Consider the following 15,783-nt stretch of genomic DNA (forward strand, 5'->3'; position numbering starts at 1 on the left):
CCTAGATGAAGCATTCCTCTCTAGCAAATATAAGCCTGGACCTCCCAAGTCAGTTTCTGTGTACTCCAAAGAATAGGTTTCAAGGAAAAGAGAAGCCTGGAAAGGTGACATAACCCTGTCACCTTGAGCAAACTGTGTCACTTCTCTTAGAACAGCAGCTCCAGGCTGATTTTTTGTCTACCTGACTCACTGATGTCTCCCAAACACCCCAAACCGGGCCTGCCACACACAGACGTCCCCCTTTATCTATGGGGCATATTCCAAGAACCCCCGTGGCTGCCTGAAACTGCAGATTGTACCAAACCCTTTATTTACTGTTTTTTCCTTTACAGATGTGCCTGTGATAAAGTTTAATTTTTAAATCTAGGCACAGTATAATGTGCTTTGGAAACATTATGAAATCCAATAAGGGTTACTTGAACACAATCACAGTGATATTTTAACAGCGACTGCTGGACGGGTGGTGTACCCAGTTTGGAAATGCTGGACAGAGACAGGATTTGAAACCCAGGCAGATGGAGCGGGACAGCGTGAGACGTCGTCATGCTACTCATCATGACATGCAATTTAAAACTTACAAACTATTATTTCTGGAATTTTCCATTGAATATTTTCAGACCACAGTTGACAGCAGGTAACTGAGACCTCAGAAAAGGAAACCACAGATAAGGAGAGGAACTCCTGCAGTGTGGGCTCCATAAATACCCGCTGGCTGGCATATTTGTTGAATTTTCTAAGCCACAATTTTCTAATCCGCAAAATACAGGCGTCTGGCGCACGGTCACTAACATCCCCCAGCGACGATTTCATCCCAGATTCCTGGGACTGTGCTACGTGTGCTGAGGTCTGAGCCCCTAGTAGGGTAGGGAACAACCATTCCCCAGGTTTCAGGGACAAGAGTCTCACAGGGCAGGGGATGGCTAAATGAGCACTCTGCTGGGTCCACATCTCAACTCAGCTCTTGCTCCTTGTACGTGACAAAAATAGGAGCTCTCTGCAGGCTGAGGATTCACCAGTTCCTGGTGGTTTCTCTTCTTCCTTCCCAGGATTTTCCTCCCTTAGACTAAATTTTATTCTAATAACTGTTGATAGCACCCTCTGCCTTCTGTACACTGCATCCCATAATCCTTACAACAATCCCAGGAGGCAATGGACTTTACCGTCCACGCTTTACAACACTCAAAAGGGCAAACTCCCCAGGTCACATGGCTGGTAAGTGGAAATGCAAGAATCTGAACTCAGATCTACCCATCCTTTGGCTCCTCTCTGAAAGCTCATGTATAAACCCAGGAGACTCTGTGGCACATCTCTGAGATGCTCAGAAGAGCAACTCAGGTGATCAAGTTTTCCTCAGGGACACTGCAGGGGCAGTAGTATCTCTATCCCAGAAACCCACAGGCTGGGCCCAAAGATTAGGCCCAGGTACCCTGGTTAACTCCTTCTAGAGAGGGAGATGGTGGACATATTGTATTCTGGAACATAAAACCTCAGCCATAAAACAAATTAAGAATACAAGCTCCTCTGCAATGTGGTAAGGCTGGAGCTAACTAAATTTCTGCCAGAATCCAAGTAGACTCCCAGGGCCTCATCTGTAAAATACAGAGATGCCAGGGGGCAGGACGTTTATGCTTTACCCTGCACACACTCCAAGCTGTACCAGCCTGTGTGCCACACTTTCTCGCATCTTTGGACCTGTGCCCCCCTTTCATCCAGCTGACTCCTCCCTGTCCTTCCTCCCAAAAGTTTTTCCTAACCACCCCTTTGCCCAACCCTGGGGAGGTGCTGTCTAGGATCCAGACAGCAACTTGTGCCTCCCCTGATGCTCTGTTGCAGCTTAGGACACCCACTTGTCTAATTCCATACTAGACCCTGAGCTCCAGGAAGGCAAGGGACCATGACTCTTCTGCTCACCACTACAGCTTCATCCCTCACAACTCCAGTGCTGAGGCAGAGCAATGACTGGATAGACCAACCGGTGGATGGATGGACAAATTAAACAGAATACTAAGGGTTGACAAGGAGTGCTTAACTACTCTTCTGGAGTGGGAACACAAGAGTAATGATAATTAAACCTGTCATGGCAAACCTCTTCCTTGGGACAACCTCACCTGTCATGGCAAACCTCTTCCTTGGGACAACCTCCATACCCTCTCCCTGGGCTCCACAGAAACTGATGACCAACAGATGTTCACTGAGCATCAGCCTTGCCACGCCCACTTGAGGGATCCTTTGCTCTCCTGCCTGGCTGAGGTTTTGGATACCTCAGATAAAGTAGAGAAATTAGTGGTTTATATGACATTTCCTCTGCCTTGAATTTCCTCCAATAACCTCTCTACCATCTTTCCAATGTTCCTGGATACTTTATTAGCAGTTAAAGTTCATCTTCCCAGCCTTTCCCCACTTGTTTGTAACAGGTCCACTGTATCTATTATTATTATTCGCACAGCACTAAATAGAAGGTGCCCTCTTTGTCTTAGTCCATTTGGTCATCACGACTACCTCATGAAGGAAGCAGGATTATTATCTCCATTCTACAGGTGAGGACACTGGGGCTCAGAAAGGTTACATGACTTCCTCCAAGTGCTAAAATGAGCTGGTGGTGTGGCCTGAACTGGCAACCAGGGCTTTTGATTCTCAGCCCACTGCTCCACCTCCAACGTCCTGTTGCCTCTGGATGCCCTCGCTTTCACCTCTAATTTATCTGAACTTCTGTTCTCCTGGTTCTGCTCCTCAAACAACATGTAGCCCTAAACCCTGTCCCTCTTCCTGGCCAAAATCTACATCATTACTTCCATTTCTTTTCTTTCTTTTTTCTTTTTTTTTCCTTTTGAATCTTTCCATTTCCAACTGGAAAGTTGGGGCTGTTTGTCCTCGTTTTGGAGACAATGTATCTCCACCTATCATCAGCTCTTTCCTCTGTCTCCTTCTTGGTTAATTCCAAGATGAGAACATGGCCAATCTGACACTCACCCAGCTATCTGAGCATCACCTGCCGCAGGATGAGGCCGCACACATTTCCAGGAAGGAGAACAGGCAAAGCAGCAGCATGGCCAAGGTTCAGCTTCACAAACACAATCCTCCCCTCTGCTCCAATATGAGCAAAATGCCAGATTCACAATCCAGACACCAAACCGGACATCAAGGTACTCGAAATCACACAGACACAGGAAAATGATGATGGGTCTACACTAGATTTTCTAGAGTTAAGTGTAGGGCATGTGCCACCACCACCCAGCAAGAAAGCACCTCTGACAGTATGAAGCCAGAAGACAGGACCTGGGTCCTCAGTTAGAGTCACCTACCCCTGGGTGGTGGCAGGTGGTTGACAAAGGTAAAAATAACTGACTGTCAAAACACCCTACTTAAATCACAAATAACACTGCAGAGTCTGTGGTTCTGTACATTTCTGCTGGATTTTTTTTCTTTTTTTTTGAGAGTCTCACTTTATGGCCTTCAGTATGGTGCCATGAAGACATAACTCACAGCAATCTCAAACTCTTGGGCGCAAGTGATCCTCTTGCCTCAGGCTACTGAGTAGCTGGCACTACAGAAATCTGCCAAAATGCCCAGCTAGTTTTAGAGACGGGGTCTCACTCTTGCTCAAGCTGGTCTCCAACTTCTGAGCTCAAGCAATCCACTGGCCTTGGCCTCCCAGAGTGCTGGGATTATAGGTGTGAACCACCACACCTGGCCTTCCATTGGATTCTTAATTATTAGATATGCTGAAGGCTAAGAGACTGTAGGCTCAAGTAAGGAACCTAAAGTGGACATGTCCAGGCATTCCCATCCCTCTGCCTTAAAGGAATCTCCAGCTGTGGTCAGTGTGTGTGCAGGGAGGTGGATGAAGGACTCTGTAGACTCCACTTGGACATAGGGCCTCCCTTTCGTCAATGAAGGTAGTGGCTGTCACAGGCTTAAAGGGCAGGGTGGCACTGTGTGTCTTCCAAAAAGATTAGGCTGTCAAATCAGCTTCCACAAGTGTGGCCAGCAGAGGGACCTTGGGGAATCGCTTCATCTCCCTGACCAGCGATTTTTTAAAACTACCTCCAGGGCTCCCAGGATTTAGGGGTCTCACTGCAAGGGCTACCCTGGGGTTGAGGGGTGGTGACCAGCACATGGCAAGCTTTCTCTTCCTCCATCTACTTAGGTTCCATGCACAATTTTGCTAACTAAAAGAGTTTTCTAAGCATTGACCAATTCTATGGTGTGTTGTTTAGGGGGAGTGGTTTTGTTTTTGTTTGTGTCTGTGTTTTGTTCCCTAAGTAAATGTGTTTTCCCCCTCACGTCTGTGCAGCTTCTTCCTTGCAGTGCTGGGACTGGCCCAGGTCACACCTCCAGGGCTACACACAGTCCTAGCCTGAGGCCACAGGGCTGCAGTCCCAGAGGCTCTCAAAACCTCCTTCTCCCAAGGCAGCTAAGGGAGGCAATGACAATGAACTAGAAGGTGCAGACAGGCCCTTCCCTTTCATTCCTGCAGCTACCAAGGTCACCTCATCCTAACACCAACCAGATAGGACTCTCATAAAGCTCTGCTTTATTCATGAAGAGAAATAAATGAAGGCACAGACAGAATAGGTAACTTGACCAAGACCATGCCATCTTTAAGCAATGGGACTGGGATTTGAACTCCAGGTAGTTTGGCTCCAGAGTCCATGCTCTTAATCACTGCACTATATTGCCTCCTTTTATTTTAATTTGTTTTTTTAAGTCTTAATTTTTGTTACTAAAAAATACTTCATTTTCTTATTTAGCTTTCTGAGGTACTCAGAATGGTGCAGCGTTTGACACACAGTGGTAGGCTTTCCTACTATATTGCCTCTTAAAGAGACTCTGGAACACAAACCAAAAACAACGTGGTGAGCTTGGTTCTCTAACAAGATAGTGCATTCCACATCCATATCCACACATTCTTTTGGGTAAGACCTTTTGGGTATTGGGAAAAACAGGGTGAAGACTGCTCATTTATTCCAACAGTCCCACCACTGTCCAAAACACTTCTGAGACTTGTCTTTGGGAGTTGCGCTCAAGGACTTCTGAATATCCCAGAAGGTGGCAGCTACTCGCCCCTTGGACCTGGACAGGACTTTTGCACCCAGCCCCATCCCCTGGGTGTCAAATCTGGTGAATAGGCTGAAGGATCAAGTTTGGGAGATGTTATTTTTGGATAAAAGTCGACTGTGGTTGTGAAGTAATAAGGCTGGCTTTCACCCCATGGGGCTGGTAAAACGGTCCTCCAGGCCAGTGGAAGAAGTGTTTTGCCTCCCAAGGCGGCTACTAAAGTGGACAGGACACTCATCTGGACCTGTCCACTTGGGTCTGTTTGGTGAAAAACAAAAAAAGTCAGCTCCATTCTTTGCAGTCACACCTCTGAAGCCAACAAGTCATGAACTTGGAGTTGTTTTTCCATTGGTGGAGATGAATTTCCACTGATCTGCACACTCACTCACCCACTCCATGGCTCTGCTTTGCAAGGGAATGACACACATTTTCGAGAAGGCTGGCCAGGTGAGGAGTTCAGCCCGAGGCCATGCGCAGAGAGACTCTCAGCGACCCTTGATGAGAATGAGTCACAGCACCAAGCTCCAACCAATAGAGCTGGCCGCATCCCATCCCTAATCCCTCAGAAAAATGCAGATGCAGAACTTACACACTGTCTTGTGGGAAGCCATCTCAACAATGTTAAGTTTCCTTCCCGCACTGGTTCAATTTTCATGCCACGAGTGGCCAGCACCACTGCCTTCCCCAACTGTTCCCTTCATTGTCTACCTGGTGCTAATTCTAGGTACCAGCAGATCATTCCTCTAAAGTCTTCATTCAACACGTCCACTGATCCTTGGGCCTCCAGGGCTGGTCACTGCCAAACAAAGAGCTCAGGCAGCTAGGACGCTGTTCACAAGAATCAGGCATCTACTAGGACCTATTTCTATGTGGCATCCCACATTTCTGTTTCCCTTGCAAAACTGGGCAATGGAGAGGGCTGAGTCTGCCACACCAAAGAGCCCTGAGGACCCCAACAGGCTGCCCACGCTAAAGAGAAAGCTACATTCACAGAAAGCATTTTCCAAGCCCGGCACCAACCAAGCCACTATTGTCTAAGTCCCTAGAAGGCACGACCTGGATCAACAGATGCAATACCCAAATTTTCTGTCCAAGAACTGGCCTTTCAAGAGAGTGGACGCTCACCCCTGGAAGGGATGAAGCAGAGACTGAGCATTCTTCATTGGGGTTAAGTGTACAGGGTGGGAGGGATTCCTGCTCTAGGTGCTCTCTAGGGTCCTCTCAACCTATAAAGTCTAATGAATCTGGGAAAATCTGATAACAGCAAAGATACATGTGTGCCTCCCCCACCCCCATTCCCCAGGTCAGCCCACCACTGGAGTTAGTGCTTTGCCTGTGAAGACAAAGATTTCCATCCTGGGTTATTCTGATGGGAAAGGTGCCCTAAAATTTTGTGCCCTGACCTGATGAACTAACTCTCAGGGTGGGAGGTGACAGAGAACTCTCCCAGGGACTTGCTCAAAGAGTTCAATTTCTTCCCAGATGATTCAGGTTCAGGTTCAGCTCTCTGAACCACCCGGCACCCACCTCCACCCACGGCTCTGATTCCCATCTCCAAGTCTCTGCACTCAGTAGACAGGTGTCTGGAGCCCAGGTGGGAGATGTGACTCCTCTGAGCCACTGTTTGCAAGGCTGGTCCCCGTGCACGGCTGCTGGGGCCTCGCCGGGCCTCTGCCGTGCGAAGTGAAGCGCAGCTGCCAGCCTGCTTTCAATATCCGCTCGTCCCTCGCTGGCCTACCAGCCAGACGGCCCCCCACCCCTTTCTCTTTGAAGAAAAGTGATTTAATTTCATGAGACTTTGGGGTAATCATGTTATGATCTTCAACATTAACCAGAACCAACTCCCTGCTACGGGAGGGTGGGGAAGGAAAGGGGAAGAAAAAAGTAAACAGTCCCATTCGGGATTGCCAGAAATGAGAGGAAAAAGAAAATCACAGCAGCTGCTTTGCTGGTTCCCCTGTTGAGGATGGGCCTCTCTGCCAAAAATGGGGCCTCTGTGCCAAGGTTTCTGGAAACAAGGAAGTTGGGCTTGGCAGGGCCTCCATTTTCTACAGGTTAATCAGCTCAATTCTGGGGGAGAAATATCAGTTTTCATTCTTTAGTCTACCTCCCCCTTCCTCTTATTCCCACCTCACCCCTCGCCTCCCACTCACTTCCCACTGCTCGGTGGTGCACCCCAAGTTAGGTCACCTGACAGCCTCCTCTGCCTCGGCTCAGGGGCCTCCCTGCCTCCTCTCCAAGGCCAGGATGCCACTCTGCACCCAGGCTGTGCAGGTCTCCTTTTGATTTTCCTGATGAGCTTCATCTCCACACCCCTGCTATCGCTCAGGAAGACTTATGGGAAACAAAGTGAAGCTTAATGAGAAGGCTGGTTGAGAGAAGGCAAGAAATAAGTTGGGGTGTGGGGTGGAACTTCAAGAAAGAAAAAAACAGAAGAATTCAGGGCCACAAAACCAGAATAGTGCATCTAAGGGTTAGCTGGAACCAGGGAGGAATTCTCATGAACAATGGTCCTTCTTGGCAGACAGTCCAAGGGTGTGGTGCTCACTTGAAAAAACAGCAAATAACCCAGGCTCCAGGGCCACCGGGGAGGGGGGTGGTGTGAAGCTGCAAAGCTGAGGCCAGAGTCTTCACGCAGAACCCCAGGAAGCGATGGGTGACATAGGGAAGGTGACCCCCTTGGGACTTCTGCTCAAGAAGCATCTTGCTAGATCTCAGCCATGCAGAGGGCAGAGGTCTGGTTCCTGGCCCTGGCTTCCCCTACATCCCTTAGGCCAGCGTATCTGCTCCAGACTCCACAAAGGCAGCATCTCTTGCCCCTCAGCAGGGACCCTGAACCTGCAGCATCCTCCAGGGGCCGTGACACATAAGGACCACTGTGTCATATAAGGCAAGGTCTCACACCTCCATCACCCACTCTGATCGCAAACTGGGACTCAGAATGTCTTAGGATTTCTGGAGGGAAACATCCTGGATGTGACTTCGGAGGCAAATGTTTGCAGTTTTAGTGCCTCTCTAGAGTGTAGGGAAAACAACCCAGCATCGTTGGTCCCACAAGACAACAAGGGTAGAGTCTCCTACTGCCCAGGCAGGCAGGTGGGCACACCCTTTCCCTGCTGCTGTACAAGCAGACCCAGGTGCAGGCTAAGCCAAGTCCTCTGGCCTCCATGGCGCATGGCAAGTCCGGGGCTTAGAAACTATAATTCACTTTAGTATATTTTTTTCTCTGCAAATATATTTTTATGGGCTTTTGTGCTTTTAAACTTCATATTAAAAAATTTAATTTAAGATAAAGGTCAGACAGAGTAGAATGAAGGGATTATGGAATCTAATTACAGGGAATGTGAAGAGATACCATTATATTATTACAGAAAAGTGATCAAAACAGGCTTAGAGCAAGCCTTGGACCATGTCAGGAGCTTAATACGGCAGTTCCAGAGGCTGCTTTTTGAATGCTTGAGAAATGTTAAAGAAAATCATTCTGTCCAAGTGTATCAGTGTTCCGTCGATATGTGTTATACCAAAAATAGATCTGTGTCCCCAGAGAGAGCAGGCTCCCTCGCGGCAGCTGACGGAGGTGAAAAAGAGCTGGATTTCTCAGCACTCCGGCCTCTGTGGTTTGTGGCTATTCTCTCAATCTGGAAAGTTCCAAGAGGTTGGAGGAAGTGAGGTCTGCGGGGAGTGGGGAGCGCTGCAGACCACAGAAGGGCTCTGTGGGAAGCAACGTGGCGGTCACACAACACAAGAACAGTGTATCCCAGAAATCTTGGGGAAGACCCAATCGTGGGTCCAGCCCCCACAAATGATGACTCTGCTCCCCAAAGCACACATATTTTAAAAGTGAGCATCAAATCAGTGGCAGCTTAGATTCATGGTAACAGCACTGGACCAGGAGGCAGGAGACTGAGGTTCCAACTCCATCTTTTCACAATGCTTCACTGTTCCAAAGTCTCATGGGGTTGAGCCCTAAGAACTATGACTGCTTGAGTCTACTTCCTGCATATCTCTATGACCTCTCTAAATAATGACATGAGTTTAGATAAAAGTAAAACAGTTTCTTTTCTAGAGGGAGAAATTTTCTGGGTAGTCCTAACCAGAGGCTGAAGCAAAACCCAACCAGAAAACTCAGAGCTAACACTTGTCAAGCACTCAAATTAGCTCATTTAACAGCAGTTATATGGGAGTGGCATTATCACCACCTCTAAGAGACAGAAGGAGAAACTGAGTCACAGAGTGGCTGAGAAACATGCTCAAAGTCACACTGTTTTCGTTTTTGAGACAGAGTCTCACTGCATTGCCCTAGGTAGAGTGCTATGACATCATAGCTCACAGCAACCTCAAACTCTTGTCTCAGGTTCCCCAGTAGCTAGGACTACAGGAACCTGCCACAATGCCTGACCATTTTTTTAGAGACAGGGTCTCACTCTTGCTTGGGCTGGCTCAAACCTGTTTGAGCTCAGGCAATCCACCCACCTCAGCCTCCAAGAGTGCTGGGACTATAGGTGTGAGTCACTGTATCCAACCTATAATCACATTGTTATTAAGTGGTAGAACTAGGGTTTGAACTCAAGTCAATATGGCACGACCTCCTACTCCACTAGGCTACATAGCCTACTAATAAGAAGTGCAAGAGACCCTGTGTGCCCTCCTGTGAAAGCTCTCCACTATGTGCTGGGGATCATCGCTAGCCACGCTCACCCTTTTCCCCCTAAAGGCTTCCAGCTTCCTTCCAGGATAACCACCAAACTCTTTCCAGGAGAATGATCTGTGAGGGGTTCATTTGGCCTCTGGCATGACATAGGGTCTTGATAAACTCGTGAAAAAAGAGCAGGGTAGAATACATCACAGTCACAAATAGGAGACCAACACTTCAAACATTCTGTGAATGTCGGGTCAACCTCACTAGTCTTTTCCTTAGAAGCAACTGGTCCCACTTCTTCGTCCTTCTGTCCCAAATCCCAGCTGGTGATGAGAAGCCGAGACCCTAACATGCAGACAAGGCAAGGCCTCCAAGGTGAAGAACATGAGAGGTTTAAGGTTTAATGCTCAAGAAGACTCAACACCCTTTTGAAAAGGAAATGACCTCCGTGGCTCCATTATTTTGTTTTTAACACAGTGAAAGTGATTAATCCATAGTCAAACCAAAATAGTTTATATGCAGACTCTGCTGAGGGTTTCCTCATTACGAAATATGAAAGGAAAAAAAGGTTCGTTCTTGTGTTTTGGAATAACAAAAGGCCAATAAAGTGGAAATTAAACCGATCATTAAAGAAGACCATAAAGAAAGATCCCCCAAACTTAATTTCCATTCATTTTTTTTTTAAATTCCCATTAACTATAAACTAGTTGAATAGACCTTTAAAATGTTTTAATAGGAAAATTCCTAGGAGGGGAAGTGAGATCTTGGTGTCTAAAAGGTTCCAATTGAACAGTTGGGAAACGTGTTTTAGCAGCCCACTATCCCCACAGGATTGTGAAATTCGTCAACACAGAGTTGTAGTACTAGGTCTCCAGAAATGGTGGAAGAAGCCATGCTAGAAACCAGAAGCTATTTGCACAGATAGGAAAACTCAGCTTCCTATTTTGAAGAGCAGATGAGCTGATACCCATACTCATGGAGGGGGGATGTATGTCTAGGGTCCAAGACAATAATCATAAAGAGAGCTAGAGGTCAGTCTACAGGCTCTGACAATTAAATTCATGAATTTGTCCTAGAAAAAGTGTCACATACCTCATTGCTGAATACCACTACAGTCAACTCTGAAATATTCACCTTGGGAAACTATGCACTGACTCCAGTGCCTAGTCCACCCTTCCAAGTAATTTTGGAACTCTGTCTGGAATGACCATCAAAACTGTCATCAAATGAGGTATGACAATTAAGTTCATGAACTTGCCACCATATGCTTACCTTGGCAGCACTGTACAAACAATTCAGGAAGATTTCATAACCTTGGCATATCAGCATTTCACAACTATGTTTGTGTCAACACGTGGTGGTGTCTTGTTGAGTGGCATTCATCATTGTTGTTGTTATTGTTGTATGCCATATGACAACAGTTCTAATAATCATTCCAGAAGAAAAGTACCAAAATTGCTTTGCAGGTTGGACTAGGCCTTGGCATTGGTGCCTGGGTTCCCAAGGGGAGTACTTTGAAAATGACTGTAGTGATATTCAGCAATGAAGCATGCAGCACTTTCTTCTAGGATGAGTTTACAAACTCAATTGTCAGATCCCATATACCACTGCTATGTGGTTTGGAAACCAGCCATTCCCCTTCCTGTGTCTTAGATCCCCTTCTGAAAATCTTTAGCTGACAAATGTTCCTTTCCAAGGGTCTAACATGAGAAAAGGCCTATAAAAAAACAAAAAAAGAAAATAATCTAGTCATGAAGAACAGGTATTTCCCTAACTTCATCAATCCCTTTTTAGCCTGGATATTCACTGATAACCAGTCTATGAACATTCATTAAGTGTCTCTGGTGAGGGAGACATTCTGGGAGGCACTAAGGCACTGTGGTTAGAGACAAAACCTGAACTCCAAGAGGCAGAAGCAAATGTCCATATTTGCACCTGAGGCTGCACACCTGAGCAGGGAGCCTTCCTGGTGATGGATCTGCCACTCATCCCCAAGCTCAGAACCCTCACCCTTGCATCACCTGTACAGGGGCCAGACAGACAAAGGGGCCTGGAAGATCTGAGATCAGGCCTGAAGGTACTGCCACAGCACAAACACAGTGGTACATGGAGGGTAGCTAAAGAGATGAGGAAGATGGGTGGGTTTAGGACAGACCAAGAAGAGCCTTAATTTCAGGCAAAGATGTTAGCACTTGACTCTGTGAGTAACAAGGATGGAGGTTCAGGGTCTTAAAGAAAGGCAGCTCTGGTGGCAGTGTTCCAAATGTACAGTGGGTGTGTGAACGAATGTATCCCAAGTGCACCGAAATAAAATGCACCTTATTCCACTAACAGGTATATGTAGTGTAAGGAAAACTGTCATCCTATGGTAATGGGAGGCTCAAAGAAACTAAGATCTAAAACATCTATTATCTTCTGTGGCTCATTTGAAAATTCAAAATATGTATTCCTGCTTCATAATTAATTTCCATGCTCTACTGACAGTGTAGTTAATCACCTTAAGAGTCATTACCCATCCACATTCCTTCAACAGTGCCATTTTTAATACTACTTACTTGCACAGTCCATGGATTTGATTCCACCATTCTGTACATCTGCTATTGAATTTTCTCTGTTTGACCTACACTGAAAGCAACTAATGCAAGTCTATGATGTCTTTTTCTTTTTTTCAGGAGATGTGGCCTCACTATTTTGCCCAGAGGTCACCACAGTGACCTCAGCTTGCCAAGTAGCCAGGACTACAGGTGCCCACCACCATTGCCTGGCTTATGATATCTTTAATACAACTAGTGATTTTCTTAATCATATAATAATACAATATTATTGCATTTTATACATATTTAACACATTATTGCACTTCAACTGTATTTTTAGCGTCCTGTTAATACACCCACATTGGATTGTCCATTCTACTCCATGCCCCTACGTGCATATACTGCACATATATTTATGTATACTCTCTCCAGACACACAAGTGGATATAACCTCAGGATTAAAGTAGATATTCCAATGGAGAACCTAGAATTAGCAAAATGATAAATTAGTTTGTGCATCGTACAGTCAATTCTGTTAACCGTAATAATTTGTTCAAATTAACTTTTCTTGGAACCTGTCAGTAAGCGGTAACATGATTAAATTTCCACACACCTCCTTTACACTTGGGCACAGCCCCACAATTTGATAAGCCAAAAAGCCCAGCACAGGGTCCTGCCTGTGGTCACTCACTCTTTCTTTTGTCCACTACAGGGTGATGTGGAACTCACATGCTGTCCCGAGGCCTGGGCCAGGGACTGAGGCAGCGTATCTCAATGCAGACGCGGCACCTGCCCTAACAGCTCGTACAGTCTATTGTCAGGAAACAGGCCTCCAGTGGGTGGACAAATATGAAAAAAAGGGACCATGGTGACATGAGTGTCAGACGGGGTGGTCAGGGATGGCGTGTCTGAGTAAGGCACCTGAGCTGAAACCAGAGGGATGAAGACAAACCAGCCAAAGGAAGAGAGAAGAGCAGGAAGAACAGGAGGGCTGTGTGGTCACTGTGTGGCCAAGGACTCGAGGAGGGGCCAGCTGGGGTCAGAGCAGCAGGAAAGGAGTCTGTAGTGAAGCCACTCGGGGGTTAAGGCAGAGGGTACTGCTTTTTAATCATATCACAGCACTGTTGTGTGCAAATGCATATAACAGGGCACTAGAGGAAGCAGGAGACCAGGGTAGGGGCTACTATGGCCATCCGGGGGGCAGCAACTTGACTTGGTAGTTAAGAGGTGATATGAAATAGACCCGAGAGAGGATGTTGATCAGATGTGGGGGCGACCTGATGGGGTATAGGGAATGAATGACAGAGGGATTCAGGATGGCTCTCCCCGTATCTGGCCTGAGCAGTCTAAGGTGCCCATTAGATACCCATGCGCAGGCAGAGGTGGGGAGCTGCAGGGGCTGAGCTCAGGAGACAGGCCAGGGCTGGAGGTAAAAAGGAGAGGCAAAGCACAGCTTCATGTAAAGCCAAGAAAATGAGTGAGATCATTTACAGAGAGCGTGTGTCAGATAAAGAGAGGGGAAGAGTCCCCAGTGAACTCCTACATGTGGCGGGCCCCTAGAGAAGGAGGGGCCAAGGGAGAAGGTGCAGCAGGACATGGATGGAGGCCCTGCTGATGAGGGCTCTGCGTGGCCAAGTAAACATAACTACTGACTGAACACCTTCGCACTGGTCCCCACACCTACAAAGCACCATAACCCTTATTTCTCCAATAAACTACAACTACCCACTAGACTTTGAACAAGCAATAGTCAAATAAGGGACCCATATAACTCTGTATTTCTTATTTAATGATTGAAAAAAATTAAATCATACATAAAACCCAATATGGAAGATTGAATGAGATGGTTTTCTGTCATTCCCACGAGCAGCTGGCTGTGACAACAGCTTCATCCTCGGGGCACGCATCATCAGCCCCAGCTAAAACATCATCTTCACTCTGCTAATCACCTCTACTCACCTACAGGATAAATAACAGATATTTACAGTCTCACCTCTAGGCAGGATTTCTTAGTGGAAAATGGGAAAAGTAAAAGTTCAAGATGTGCTTTCAGATTTTAGATAGGTATATAACAATACCTGAAGATGTTTGCCACAACCTTGTATTTTTTTTTTTAACTTAAGGGCAATGCTGGCAAATGCTGTTAGATTTCTACTACGAGTTGACATTGTCACACCTACAGACACACTGGGTGTCATATCACCCCATCACATGATACCTGAAATGTAATCCCTGAACATAATTTTATGTGCTATTTTTCTGAGCTTTCTCTTGAAAAGCTGGGTGACTTCTTGGGAAGCAGCAATTTACCTTTCACACTTCTGTAATAATCAAGGTGCCTGATTGCCCTGAATAACATTCCAGGCTGTCAGAATATTTCATGGCTATGAATTAGCATTTCAAAACCTTTTGAAACCAAAGGTAGGAGGGCTTTTTTCCTTAGCTAAAATTTCCCCTGGCTGCAAAGAAGCAAGTGTTAAATGCACACCTGGAGAAGCCATATTTCTGTATGAGAAGAATGGATAGGGTCTCAAAAAAAAAATGTGTCAGAAAACATTCTGGCTCAATAATCATATAGCCTAAATTTTCCAGAAAAGGTTTAAATTCAAGTATTCCAGGCTGTGTCCTCATGAAAACATTCTGAAAATCCCAATGCTTTAGGCACAGAAATGGCATTTTTTTTAGAATGTTTCTCCAGTAAGGCAAATAAAAATCTTTTATTAGGCTACAGCCCCTAATTTGGAGTTGGGACAATTTCATTCCAAGGAAGCCTGTGGTTGTCAAAATACAATGCCCTTAAAGATTTTTGGTTAGCAGTCCGAGCATCAGAAAATAAAAATCTACCAAGACCCAAGGTTGGTTCATGAACAAAACCACCTGATTTAGTGAGTTATTGTTCTTATAGCCACATCCAGTGGCCACCACTTGTATCACTGCATAAAGCTTGTCCCCTACTAAAAACTGGTCCTATACCTCCACGATTTATGAGTGGTTCTCAAAAAAGTGCACTTCCCAGACCAGCAGTATCAACACTACAGGAACTTGTTAGACATTCAAGTCCTGGGGCCCTACTCCAAACCTACTGAATCTCAGAGGAAGGGCCCAGCAATCTGATTCTGATGCACGCCAAAATGTGACAACCACTTGCCTACATGAACCCCACATTCCTCAGCCTTGCCCACACTTCTCTGTTTATTCCTCCACACCCCCAGTGCTAGCCCAGATTCTAGCCAGACTGAGTAACAGGTGCTCCCTGGAAAGCCCAGCTCCACCCTAGCCCTTTGGGCCATTATCACACATCCACTCACCTGCCTAGAATCAACCACCTTCCTCACTCCGCTCTTCTACTGCCACTCAAAGTCCTCTACTTTCTAGGGAAGCACCTGACACTGAGCCCGCCCCTGCCTCTTCCACCAGGCCTTCTCCACCTCCCTGGGAAGCTCAGGCTCTGTTGGTCAGACCAGCGTGTTGTCTCACTACAAAAGAACACAGCAGTCGTTCCCCACTGCAAAGCAAACAACCTAAGGTGATCCAGCTGAGGTCACTGTGGTT

The sequence above is a fragment of the Otolemur garnettii genome, unplaced genomic scaffold (assembly GCF_000181295.1).
Source record: "Otolemur garnettii isolate 467f Iridium unplaced genomic scaffold, OtoGar3 scaffold00046, whole genome shotgun sequence".
Lineage (NCBI taxonomy): Eukaryota > Metazoa > Chordata > Mammalia > Primates > Galagidae > Otolemur > Otolemur garnettii.